We start from the raw sequence: 11,771 nt of genomic DNA on the forward strand, positions 1-11,771 counted from the left end.
AAGGAGAGAGAGAGAGACAGAAGGAGAGAGGGGGAGGGGGAGGGAGAAGGAAGAGAGAGAAAGAAAGGGAGGGAAAGAGGGAGGGAGAGAGAAAGAGAGACACAGAGACAGAGAGGACCACCCTAAGATTTCTCCCTTCTGTCCCTCATCTCCTGCCAGCTCACACGCAATGAAATGTTGCCTTGTAGCAGCCAACCTAATGCAGACCCTAGTTGTTGATAGCTAAAGTGTCAAACCAGCCTAGCAGGATCAGGATTGGTCTCTGCCAAGAGGAGCATGAGAGGTTTTCTAGGACTGCCTGGAACAGGCTGAAGGAGAGTTGCCCCAGGCATTGCAGCAAGGATCTTTGCAGTGCTAACTGACTGAGGCATTGTGCAGAGTTGGGGGCAGAGGAGTTCATGGGAGGGAGAAAAGCTGCCTGGTCTCCTGTGCCCGAGGTGAGGCCAGCCTCTCACTTCCCAGGTGGAAAAGTCCACTAGGAGTTACTGGGGCTGTGGAGGCCTATTGTATGGCAGCTGTTCTTGGCTCTTTTCTTGCTATTTTAAGGCTTCCCAGGTGACCTAAGTCATTTTGTTTGATTAGCAAGCAGACTGAATGATTATCAGTGAAACTTGTTGGCCTTTTCTGAGGCATTACGAGCGGGCAGGGGAGCTCAGAACATTCACTGCAGTTGTTCAAGACGCTCAGACAGTTTGGGAGCACCTGTCATTCTAGACTAAGCCTTTGTTTCTTTCTATTATTGTTACTGGGATGGCTAGATGGTGCCATAGTGCACAGAGCACTAGGCTTGGAATCAGGAAGACTCATCTTCATGAGTTTAAATCCAGCCTCAGACATTTACTAGCTGTGTGACCCTGGGCAAGTCATTTCACCCTGTTTGCCTCAGTTCCTCATCTGGAAAAGGAAATGGTAAACCCCTCCAGTATCTTTGCCAAGAAAACCCCAGAAGGGGGTCACCAAGAGTCAGACACAAATGAATGAAAACAACAACAAAATTATTATTACTGGTACTTCAAGTGAATACCATTGACATAATGTACTAAGATGCAGCAAGGCACTTCATGAAGTCTCTCACACTACTCTTGGGGGAAAAGATGGAGATATGGAGGCTAGACAACAGTACAGTGAGGTGGATTCAAAACTGGCTGAATGACTGCTCACAAAGTTGGTTTTTAATAGTTCAATGTCAGCTTGCAAGAAGGTCTCCAGCGGAGTGCCCCAGGCTCTGTTCCGCCCTGTGCTCTTCAATTCTTGTATCAGTGACTTAGATAAAGGCACAGAGGAGATACTCCACAAATTTACAGCTGGGATGGTGCTAATGTTAGAAGGCAGAATCAGGATTCAAAATTATCTTGACAAGAGACAACATTGAAAATGATTAAGTTGAATAGGTCTTTCACTTAGGTCAAAAAATGCCCACTTCACAAGAACGAGATGAGCCATGGCAAGAGTGTGTTTGAACAGAACGGGGGTGGGGGAGGTAGGAGGAGAGAGGGTTGCTGGTGGACTGTGTGTTCAACGGGGGTCAGCAGTGGTGTTTGGCAGCTAGGAAGGCTGGTGGATTCTCACTCATCTGCTCTTTTCGTGCAACATTATTTCACAAAGTTAGTTCCATATTTCCTTATCCGGCTCCTACTTGCCAAGCTTAATTGACTTAAGAAATGGCAATCAGCAAACAAACAAAGAATCCTGATGAAGAATCAGAAGAGTGAAAGATGAGTTGCTGTGACATTTTGTGGAAAGAATTTCATTGATTTAAATGTAAACAGTTGCAAAGTATGAACAATTGATTATATTGATGTTCAATACTGTTCATAATGTCATTTTCATAAAGAGGCAGCTTATGTGTGCATCCTTAGACTGATGATGAGACATAGATCCCAGGGATAGGGATGATCTTGCCCTATGATACCATATGTGCCATGCTTGGATCTGGGCACCCCTGTCTAAGAAGACCATTGATCTATCATCTGGGAGGGTGACCAGCATGGTGAAAGGCCTCCAATCTGTGTCCTGTGAGGACTGGTTGAAAGTGCTAAGTCCAGTGAGCCTGGAGAAGGGAGGACTCGGGGACTTGACAGGCGCCTTCACATACTTGTAGAAGAGGGATTAGGTTTGTGTCGTTTGGCCCCCAAATGAAGAGAAAGGCGCCAGAGGTCTAGGTTGGAGGGGCAGGTATGGACAGATATGGACAGAAAGGACAAAGCTTCTCTAACAATTGGAATTCTGTACAAGTGGAATCAGCTGCCTAGAAGAGTACTGACTCTCCCCCCACCGCCCCTTATTGCATCACCAGTATGTGGGTCTGAAGGCTGGCTGATCACTGGCAGGGATGCTGCAGAGAAGGTTCTTTCTTAGACGGGCCATGGAGGTCATCTCCATGGGATTCCCTGTTGACTCCAGCTTCTCTTCACTTATTTGATGATTGGTCTTCTGTTTCCTCTTAATTACTGGGGCTACCCGCCCCCAGTTTTTTCAAGTGATCACCCTAGGGCAAGATTTCAAGTCCCTTTCACTGTCCCAGGTGTCCATCCCCCACTCTCATTCCTGGACTTCTTGACATGAGAATATATTCTCACAGGAAAAGGACAGACCAGCAAAGCCCGGAGACCATGGAGGGTCAGGGAGCTTTTTGTGTAGAGGGGAGCACCTGAACCAGTCAGTTCTCAAAGGATAGGAAGGACTAGACAGTCTGGGATGAGAGGAGAGGACATCTTGAGGATTGGTAACAAAATGAACCAGGACAGGCTGAGTTCAGAGGCCACTGGACTGACGGATGAAGTATGTCGGGAAGGTGGGCTGGCATCTGACTACGGAGGTCATGAATGCCGGGCTCAGAAGGTTAGACTTTCTTTTTCTGCAGGTTCAGGGAGGCCCAAGAGGGTCTTGAGAGTGGTGAGACATGATAAGGCCGTGAGTACGGAAGACAACTGGCTGTGGAGTGAAGGACGGATGGTGGTGCCCGACGGGGGGCAGGAAGACCTGTGGGGGCTATTGCGGTGATCCAGGTGAGGCGCACTGAGGGCCTCGGAGGGCCTTGGCAGATGGCAGGGAAAATGGACAGGGAGCAGCAGACTCCATCTGAATGCAAAGCTAATTCAGGCACGCGAAGCAGCTCCAGGCAAGGAGGACTCGTTGTCTGTGGCTGGGGAGTCTTTAGCAGACACGGATGGTGCACGAATGGAGGGGGTGCGTGCCCCATGGGGTTGTTACTCGAGCCCTGTCTGCTGGGGAGGGCTCTCTCCTATTTACCACGTCTGCCGTCTGACAAAGGCTGGATCTTTTGTCTGGCATCGCTTGAGAGCAAGTCCCCGGATACCCCCGGCTGGAGCCAGGAGGATTTCCCTCCCAGTTGCTCAGAGCTAATGAGGCTCACTTGTTATGGCTTCATCTCCCCATCCTGCTCTAGTATGAACAAGGTCGACATCTCAGACACAAGTAATGCGCAGCAGCTCAGGAACATCGCTCACCAGGATGCCGGGAAAATGGCAGCAGAGGCCCAAGGTGCCAGGTGCCGCACGTTGGGCGACCAAGTACCGAAGCCGATTTATTATTTTCAGGAAGCCTCCCACCACCAACAGGGACTGTTGGGTAAAATCACGCAGCAGGACCACAGTACAGAGCCGTCAGTCATCCACAAAGAAGCACCGACTCAACCCAAGCCAACAAACATTTATTAAGCACTTGCTGTGTGCCACTTGCTGGCGTTATAAACATTGAGCTACCGCATCCTTTTTATCAGGGAAGACAGGCGTGAGGTGGTCACTAGCCTCTGCTTGAAAACCAGCGAGGAGGGATGACGCGACCCCACCGAAGGCGGCCCAGCCCGAGTTGTCACTCCTGACGTCCAGCCTAGCCCTGCCTCTGTGGACCTGCTCTCTGCTCCTGGCGTTGCCCTCGGGGCATCCCCTTGCACACGCCCCGCCTTGTCCTCCAGGCTGACCACGCCCCGCTCCTTCCGCTGTCCCTCACAGTCTAGGACGGACTCCCTGCTCTTCGCCAGCCGCGATGTCGCCTCTGGATTTCCTCGCTTCATCAGTGTCCCACACACCTACTCCGTGCTGCCCAGTTGTTCCAGACTCCAAGTTCAGGCCCCTGTCCATCATACCGCGGTGCTTCCAGCATGCCCATTCAATTGTGATCTCATGGAGGGTAAAACCTGTCTTTTTCCTTTCTTTGTATTCCCTGAATTTAGCACTGTGCCTGGCACATAGTAGGTGCTGCATAAATGCTTATTGGCCAGCTGACTTTGCAAAACTATAAGCGATAGGGGCAGCTAGGTGGAGCAGTGGATAGAGCACCAGCCCTGAAGTCAGGAGGACCTGAGTTCCAATCCGACCTCAGACCAAACACTTGACTTACTAGCTGTGTTACCTTGGGCAAGTCACTTAACCCTGATTGCCTCACTAAAAAAAAAAAAAAAAAAAACTATAAGCGATGCAAAAGTGTCAGCTAGTATTATGGTTCATTTGTAATACTCTGAGGTGAGGTTAGGAATGAAAACAATAAGAATCACCTACCATCTGCCTTGAGGCGCTTGGTGCTGTGAGCACGAGGAGCTGCTGCTTCTACCAGATGTTAGTGCTGGTCGTGAGGGCCTATGCGGGGCCTCTGGAAGGAAGCTTTTGCAAAGAGCCTGCAAGCAGGACCTGGGGGGCCTCTGGCTCCCCAGGCCTGGGATCTGTCTCTCTTAAATGGCAGCCCCAGTGATGGCTGACATTTGTACGGGGATTAGCCTTCTGCAAAGCACTTGACAGGCGTGTCTCCTTGGACGGTTTTTAGCCGATTCTTGGTTTCTTTGGCACCTTCTGTGTCCAGCTTCTGTACTCCAGCATACTCTAGGATGTTTTTATAGGCTGCACACTCCTTCCCCTTGCCCACTCCGCACCAGCTACAAGGAAACAGCAATTACAGGGAGGACTGGAGGGGAAGGATATTGTGGAAGACCCTGAGGATACTGGCACCAGGTGGGGAAGGAGGACCTTAAGGCACTCACAGTGTCTAGGAAGGAAACACAAAGTAATCTTAAGGCCCGCTCATCCCTGGTTATTAAGCCTGGGACCAGCCCCATGGTTCGAAAAGAGGGATGAGGCGTCTGTAGGACAAGGACCGTATTCATCGAGGTCCCACAGAAGTGACCTCTAAGGGGCCCTTGGGCCCACATAGCATGGCGCTCTGTATATTACTCCAGTGTCTACAGTTGTAGCCACACGTATGTGTGTATGTGTGTTTCTCAGACATATCCTGAAATATTAGCAAAGATACTGACCAGAGTGTAGCCTGATCCTGAGGTGGGAGATGTGAAGTATGGAGGGAATGAGTCACAGAGAGGTCTGGCCACTGGTGGATTGCCACCTTCCTCCTCAGCCCACACTTCATGCCTGCTCATCAGAGAGGTTAACTGCTCCTTGCCCCAAGGTAGGATAGAGGAAAGTGGTGAATGAGAGGGACTGGACTATAGGAAGGAAGGAAGGAAGGAAGGAAGGAAGGAAGGAAGGAAGGAAGGAAGGAAGGAAGGAAGGAAGGAAGGAAGGAAGGAAGACAAGAAGGTAGGCAGACAGGAAGGTAGGCAGACAGGAAGGTAGACAGGCAGTTGGGAAAGAAGAAAGGAAAGACAGCAGGAAGGAAGGAAGGAAGGTAGGTAGATAGGTAGGCAGGAAGGAAGGAAGAAAGGAAGGAAGGAAGCAAGCTGGGATGTGTGATCTCCCACCTCTGAAATTATTCCTTCTAACCAAGGCACTCTACTGACCCATGCCTGTAGATTCATGACCACAAGTCTTTCTTCCCTCATTAATTTTTCTTCCTGTTATTGTCCCACCAGAGAGAAGAGGGGTGACACAGAGGAGACAGCATGCCAGAACTGGAGTCTGGGTTCAAGATCCAGATTCAAATCCTGCCTCAGACCCTTATTAGCTGTATGATTCCAGACAAGCCACTATCCTTCCAGGGCCTCAGTTTCCTCATTTGTCAAATGACAAGGTTGGCCTTGATGACTGCGAAGGTCCTTTCACTGTCCTTCACGTGGAACTGTAGGACACAGTGAAGAATTTCATGTCAGCCAGTCAGTTTCCCAGGACTCAAATGCAGGGTGACTTTGAAGCAAATCAAATACATATACATGTATGTATGTGTGTGTATATATGTGTGTAACACATATGTATGTATACATATATGTATATATACAAGCATATACATATATACACATATAAAATGTATATCACAGAACACATATGGTGTACAAGATGACAGTATCAGATACATTTACGTGATGATTCTAGAGAGCACACTTCTCCCAAGGCATGGAAAGCAACCTATCAGATCTCAGGATTAGCTCCAGCCAAGTGCAGGCTGTGAAGCCCACACCAACGGTCCACTTTCAGACTAGAGGAGCACCACTGATGCTCTTAGTAAAAAGGCCATGGGGCCAGTGTGTCCTTCAAAGCAGCCACAAAGAAGCCCAGGGACAATGATGGCAGCCTGAAGGCAGACAAGCAGTGGCTTCAGATCCTGCTGGGCAGCGTGGCAGCGTGGGGCATTGGGGAGCGGGCCGTGCTCACCCTTCGGAGCTCACAGTCTAGTAGGGGTGAGGGCAGGAGTGCAGCTGGCTGGAATGCAAACCGTGGCCAGGCGCCCAGTAGAAACTCACCGCCAGCTGGCAAGGTGACATCAGAGTTAAGCTCTGGAAGGAGAGAAGGAAGCAGTGGGGCACAGGTCCAAAGGCCAGAGAGTGCAGCGAGCAGCCCCGTCTGGCGGAAGCGTGGAGAGCAGGGCACAAGAAGAGTCTGGAGACAAGGAGGACGGACTGCACTGGGTGCAGGAGGAGTGTTCTGGAAATAGGTGGTTGGAGCAAGAAGAATGAGAGGCTGAAGACCTTCTCAGACAGCCGCCCTTGTGGGACGGAGGCCCTTCTCACCTGGGCTCTCGGTTTTCTCAAGGTGGGGCACAGTGGTCAGCTTTTGGGTGAGGCCAGTTCCAGCCCTGGGAGGGGCTGGTCCCTGCCCCAGAAATCACTTTACATTTACTTTGTGCATCTCTACGGACTTGGCCTTGTCTCCCATCCACTGACTCCTCAGAAGAAGTGCAAGCTTCCTGAGGGCAGACATGGTTTCATATTTGCCTTTGCATCACTCAGGGCCCAGCACAGTGCCTGGCACACCAGAGACACCTGGTAACAACAACAACAACAATAGTTAGCATTCACATACCACTTTGAGGTTTACAAAGCACTTAAGGTGTATTATCTGGTTTAGTCCTCCTTACAAGCCTGGGAGATAAGTGCTATTATTATACCCATTTTAGAGATGAGGAAACTGAGGCAGATAGGTCTCACAGTGGCTAAAGAGCTGGTCCTGGAGTCAGAAAGAAAAGACCTGAGTTCAAGCCCATCTCAGATCTTTACTAGCTGTGTGACCTTGGGCAAGTCACTGGATCTCGATTTGCCTCTATTTCCTCATCTATAAAATGAGGGTAATAATAGGTCTTACCTCCCAGGCTTGTTGTGATGTTCAAATGAGATAATGTCTATAAGCACAGAGCCCGGCACATAGTAGGTATGTGCTGTTGTTATCATTTATTATTATCATCATATGTATATACACATTGGTTCACCTTTTCCCCCCCATCAGGTGTGTAGGGAAAAGTTGTTTACCTCATAGTAGGAATTGAATAGCTCTCTCTCTCTCTTTCCATCTGTCTCTCCTATCTCCTCTCTCAGCCTGTTTCTCTTCTCTCTGTGTCTCTCTGTCTCACTCACTGCCTCCCTCCTTCTCTCTGTCTGTCTGTGTCTGTCTGTCTGTCTGTCTGTCTGTCTCTCTCTCTCTCTCTCTCTCTCTCTCTCTATATATATATATATATATATATATATACACATATGCATGTACGTATCTTTCTGTCTCCCCTCCCCATCTCTCCACCTCCATCTCCTCTCTACTCCTACCTTGCATCCCAGGCCTAAGGGTCAAGCCCTTGCCTTGTTTCTTGGGACCAAGACCCTGCCTTGTTTCAGTCGTTTGCTTCCTGCTTTAGGAGTGTAGATTAAGAGCTGGAAGGGACCCCAGAGGCCCTCTAGAGGGTAAACTGAGGCACGGGCTGTGGGTAGCAGAGCCGGGGTTTGGGGGCAAGTCCCCACCTTGGTCATTGTCTCTGCCCCTAGTTTCCCGGGCATGAGGATCACATCACTTGCTCTCCAGCCTGCCCCCAGCTGTGGCTCTCTGCCCACCCGCTCTGTCCTTCATGTCCTGCAGGGCCGGATGGCCTCTTGGTGAGCCTCTACCCACCAGCCCAGGGGAGCAATCTCTCCAGCTACCTGACGTCAATGGTGGATCTGCTTGGCAGACTGCCTCTCGCCTGCTGCCAAACCCCAAGGCCTTCCACCCACCTGTCCAGACTTCATCTGGGGCCCCTGCCCTGGGCCAGCCGGTCCGTCTGCTCTTTGGGCCCCTGCCCCCTCTTGTCAGCCGCTGGGACCCAAAGGCTGCAGTGCAAGTGAAGAAAAAGAATGCGGGCGGATCCTTGGCAACCAGGCTGTCCACCCCGGGAGGAAGAGACAGCACCCTGACCCAGCCCCTGGGCCTCAGGTGCCCTTTGTCAGACCCCTCCACAATCAAGCCAGTGCTCTCACCAAGGCTGGGCTTTTCTTTTTCCCATTTCCCCAAATTACATCACCCATGGAGATGTTCAGGAAAATGCCCCGATTCTTTCACAGCATGAACAGGTGGGTGACCAGCCCCCCACCCCAAATCAGGGTAATGGGGGGGTGTCCAATTCTTCCTATAGGAAAGGGACTTCAGAGTAGAAGCCTCTGAGGAGGCCAGGAAAGAGGCTTCGGAGAGCTGGGTCATCTTCCAGCCCCATGCAGAGGCTGCTGACCATGAGACCTGCTCTCCCCAGTTTCTCCATCCATTTCTCAGAGCTCACATGACCCCAGGGAGGCCAGGACCCACTGCCCTCTTCCTTTCTCCTGTGGCCCTGGGCTTGTGTGTGTCTGGGCCAAGGCCCTGGGACAGAAGGGTGGCTCCCCATAGGGAGGGGGAAGATGGGTGCTGGGGCCAAAGACACAATGAACCAATTCCCTGGTTTTGCCCTGATCAGGGGACTGATCCAGGCCCTCATTTCCCAGCTCACTTTCATGCACCCACAGGAAGGTGAGCATTTGCTTGTATAATGAGCCCCCTACCTGCTCCCCCTTCCAGAAGAGGGCTGGGCTACATCTGCCCTCCTCATTGGGTGTCCCCCAGCCTGGGATGTCTTCCCCCCATGCCCCCAGACACAGTTAATTAGCAGAGCTAACCTGCTCCCAGATCTTTTAACCAATTAACATTGATTAGCATTTACAAAGGAATGTGTACTTGGAGCACATTTCCTCTCCCTGAGATTCTGGAGAGGGTGGGCTCAGACATCCAGGCATTGACCCCACCGGGTTCCCTGTCAAATGTTCATAGACTTTGGAGGAGCCCAGGCTTAGCTCCCACAGGGCTGCACCCTGAAGGCCCTTTGTCATCTCTGGGCCTCAATACTGGGCCGGCTCACAGCAAAACCCGCATAGATTCTGCTCCGGCGTCTCCTCCGTCTCTATTGGGAAGCTCACAAGGTCACAGCCATCTCTAATCTCATGCACCCAGAATGGGAAGGAGCAATCGCCATGCAAGGAATGAAGCCCGGTAGTGCACTGGTACACGTGGGCCTCCGATGGGGAGGACCCCAGGCCTTGGACATGATGCAGCTGGGCAGGAGGAAGAGGGACAAAAAGGCCTGACCGTGGCTGTCTAATATGCCTCCTCCTCCCAGAGCCCCATATCTGCTTTAAATAGTGTGTGTGTGTGCGTGTGTATGTGCATGTGCACGTACATGTGTGCACACACGTATACTATATATAACACGTGCACAGATGTGTGTTTGTATGTGTGTGTGTGTATGCATGTGTATACCTATCCTCTTCCCCATTCACCAAGAAGCTGCCTGAGGGCAGGACCTGTTTGCTTCTGTCTTTGTGTCTCTGGAGCCTAGCAGTGCCTGACACATGGCGGACACCTAACAAAATGTTTTCTGGCCAAATGATATCAACAAATTACAGTCAGAACTTTTCATTTTTGCTTAGGCAATCGGGGTTAAGTGACTTGCCCAGGGTCGCACAGTTAGTAAGTATCAAATGTCTGAGGCTGGATTTGAGCTCAGGTCCTCCTGACTCCAGGGCCGGTATGCTATCCACTGTGCCACCTAGTTGCCCCTGAACTTTTCGAACATGAGCTCTGGATGGGACCAAGAGCAGCCCAAAGGGAACCTTGTCCATGTACAGAGCCCAGAACCTGAGGGGCCACCAGCAGCCTGGGCTGCAGTGCCAGGAGGCACAAGGACACATAGCTAGAGCCCCCTGTCTGCTTGAGGTCCCCAAGGGCACGGAGGTGAAATCGGGCTGTGCTCTTCCCCTCTTGGATGGAAAACTATCTTTCACTTCTGTGAAAGCACCTAGCACTGGCTAGAGAAGGAGAATGGCAGTGCCCTCCTCTGCTCCTGGCCTGGAACCTAGGGATGCTCATATGAGCACCACAGCAGGCAGGATTGACCATGGAAGGCTCATGGGGCAAGGTCCTTGACCCCCCAATCCTCACCAGAGCCAGGACCAGGAGCACACCATGTCGTACAATGAAACTATGGATCCAGGAGGACTCCTGATCTTGCCGGCCCCACCCTGCTCCAATCATAGGCATGAGAGTGAGTCAGGTGGGAGAAGAAGACTGCCATCTTGGTCCCTTGGGGCTCCAGGGCACCTTAGTCTACCTGGGAATTCTCCTGTCTCCTTCCCCTAAGCTCTGTATTCTCCCAGCTAAACTCACACCCTCCCCACCCTCCTCCATCTTGCACAGCTTCACAGGGCTTTGACTGAGATGGTTCCCTGTGGTCTCTGCTCTAGTGGGAGATTGGGGTAGACAGGTAATTGCCTCAAGGCCCCTCCCAGCCCTGGGCTTCTTGGTGTGACACCAGCTACTCTTTAAAGCTCTGGCTTGATCCATTAGCGGCAGAGTTTGGGCATCTTCTTCTCCATGCCAGGCATCTGCTGGGGGATTTATGGCCAATACATGTTTTCTGCTTCTTACATTTGTTTCCAAAGGTTATTAGCAACCATGTTGAGGCATCATTCCAACTGCTTTTCCTCCTCCCTAATGAGCCTCTTACAGGCTGGAGATTTGGTCGCCTGCATTGAAAGTGTTGTCCTATCTGGGGAAGGACCATCAGTCCCCACGGAGCCATAACTCACTGCCTGAATCCCAGGAGGCGAGGCTATTGGAAAACAATAAAGAGACAGCCCCATGCTAGCTGCTTCGCATGCATAATGCTGCTGGGCTCTTGTTGTTCAGGCTGATGCTTCATGACCCCATTTGGGGTTTTCTTGGCAGAGATGTTGGAGTGGTTCCCCATTTCCTTTTCCAGCTCATTTTCCAGATGAGGAAACTGAGGCAAATAGGGGTAAATGACTTGTCCAGGGTCACACAGCTAGTAAGTGTCTGAAACTGGATTTGGACTCAGGAATACTCATCTTCCTGACTCCAAGCCCAGTGCTCTCTCTACTGTGCCACCTAGCTGCCTCACTGGGCTCAAGACAATCCCCTAAAGGGGCTGAATGGAAAAGCAGAGTGTTGTACCCTTGCCATCTGTGAGTAAATGGTACCCTCAGTCTCATCTCCAGTCCTATTCAGAGGATGCCTTTAATTGGATTGGGTGGATGGGTGGATGGATGGGTGGATGGATGGGTGGATGGATGGATGGATGGATGG

Source organism: Vombatus ursinus, unplaced genomic scaffold (assembly GCF_900497805.2).
Source record: "Vombatus ursinus unplaced genomic scaffold, bare-nosed wombat genome assembly UNPS02006874.1, whole genome shotgun sequence".
Classification (NCBI taxonomy): Eukaryota; Metazoa; Chordata; class Mammalia; order Diprotodontia; family Vombatidae; genus Vombatus; species Vombatus ursinus.